Raw genomic sequence first — 2351 nt, 5'->3', positions numbered from 1 at the left:
AATAGAGCAAGTTCAAAGGGGGAATATGGATTAAGTGACTTTATGTTTAGAAAAAAAATATAGCTAAAGTATCGTTCAAAGACTATTTTAGACCTTTGACTGAATTGGAAATATGGCCAAATAAAATATTGCTCTTCATCACAAAAGTCCCATACATTAAAGATTTACACAGTTCCACAGGTGGAGGAGGGAGGGTGGTTATATATAGAAACATTTCTTTTAATGTTTATTATACCTAAACACTAATTCTTCTAAAAATGCTCTCCAAAATCTTGAGCAGAATTATCATACTCTGCAATTTAATGCTTCAATTCTTCAACACAACGCTCACCTATTTCATGTAAATTCTGCCTCAGTGTCAACTGTATTGACTGTTATAATGAAGGATCTTTTTCAATCAGCATTTTCACAACCATCCCGAAAGTTTCCCAGTGTTGCCGATAAACCCTTGATGAAGGAACTGCTGAAGAGCTTGAAGGTGAAGTGTCTCGTGATGTTTTCAGAGACTGAGTAGAGGGCTTGGGAGGTAGCTCAGTGGCAGAGCGCTTGCCTTGCATGCATGAGGCCCTGTGTTCTATTCCTCACCACCATACAAGCAAAAAGTAAAAACCTGAAAGTGGTGCCGTGGCTCAAGTGGTAGAGTGCTAACCTTTAGCTGAAGAGCTGAAGTACAGCTCCCAGGCCCAGAGTTCAGGCACCACAACTATGCTGAGACTTGTAGAATGAATATGCTCTGCTCCGTCCTGGAGAGTAGCCCCTGCTGCTGAAACTGGAGCCAGATCTGTTGTGGAGAGTCCTTTTGACCTCCAGGTGACTCTGAAAAATGGATGCTCCCTTTTATGGGGAGAATGGTCCCTTGAAAAATGGGAAGAGTAGAAACTTTTCCTTCTAAAACCATCTCTTCTGTCCCTCATGGTGGCTGGAGAGTAGACAAGAAAGAGTGAAATTATATTTTATATAGCTTGTTTCCCCCTCTTTTTTATTCTTTTCATTTTTTCTCTTTCTTTTTTGCATGCCTTAATTGCTGTTCTGCACAGCCGCAGATATATAACCTTCATCGATTATCATATGTTATCCCCAATTGGGAACACACATAATCAAGAAATTTATTACTCTATTCACAAACTCTTAGGCTTAAATTCTTTAATAGCAGTATTATCTCTTTATACCTATATAATTTTCAAGTAACTAATTTTAAGGATTTTTATTTTTTAGTTTTTCATATTTCGTTTCTGTTCCTCCCCTCCTGTCATCCTACCTTTTCTTCTCTCAATAACATTTCTTTACATTTTCATGATTTTGAGTTTCACTTTTTAAATTTCAATTGTTCTTTTTCCATTTTTTCTTTTTTTTTAATCTCTCTCCTAACATTCTGTCCAATCCTTTTCCCTCCCTGAAGTTAGGACTTGATTAACTTCACTCTCCTTTTACCTTTCCACATACATCTAAACCTATTTCTCCCACATATTTCCCTAAACCTAATAATTTCTGGTTTGCCAAATTCTTCTCTGCTGTTCAAAGCCTATTAATCCATAGTTGTTGAATTGATTGTATCTGTTGAACTACAATTTATCTGCAGCCATTTTGACTGTGCAAATACAGGACTGTGGTTGATGCTTGCCTTAAAATACTATTCTAGCACACAATGTTACTTTCATACCAAACGGACAGAACAAGACAGAAAAACACAAGAAAAATGGCAAATCAGGGTATCTCAACTCCCATTCGTGATAATCAAGTGACAGAAGAGTTAATGAATAATCCAGAGGAGAGTTCCCAAAAAGCTCTACAAATACTACTGCTAAACCTGGTGAATGAAATGATTGAAAACTTGAAAAAGTCTCAGGATGAGCATGATAGGAAGAGAGAGGCGGCAAACCAAAGATCAATACAGGAATCTCATGAGCATGAGGAACTACTCAAAGAGTGATACAAGAATTGCATGAGCAGGTTGAGAACAGTCAATGAGAAATAAAGGAATTATGTGAGCAGGCTGAGAACAGTAAAAAAAAAAAAAAAGACAGGAATTGTGTGAACGTGAGAAAGCTAATCAAAGAGTTATACAGGAATTGTGAGAGGGGATGAGAATACACAAATATTTTCATGGAATCTATAAACAGACAGCTGAAAGAATTCAGGTAAATCACAAAGGGAATGCAGAATGGAGCCCAACAGCAGGAATGGGAGTTCAAGGAAACCATAACCAATCAAGTAAGTGATTTTAGAATAAACACTGAGCACCAAATTAAGGAAATAAAGAAGTTCATACAAGATTGAAAACAAAGCTCCAACAAAGAATTTGAAGCCTTCAATGCCAACCAATTACAAGGAAAAGAAAGAAAAATAAAACA

The 2351-nt window shown here is 36.9% G+C and overlaps 1 pseudogene; it reads right to left on the bottom strand.

Annotated features, from left to right (window-relative positions):
* Nucleotides 1–251: 251 nt before the first annotated feature.
* Nucleotides 252–914, bottom strand: LOC138810624 (periphilin-1 pseudogene; annotated as a pseudogene).
* Nucleotides 915–2351: the final 1437 nt, after the last annotated feature.

This window comes from Dipodomys merriami, unplaced genomic scaffold (assembly GCF_024711535.1).
Source record: "Dipodomys merriami isolate MVZ:Mamm:240054 unplaced genomic scaffold, mDipMer1.0.p SCAF_501, whole genome shotgun sequence".
NCBI lineage: Eukaryota > Metazoa > Chordata > Mammalia > Rodentia > Heteromyidae > Dipodomys > Dipodomys merriami.
Note: the sequence above shows the minus strand (reverse complement) of the source record. Positions and strands in the feature narration are given on the sequence as shown.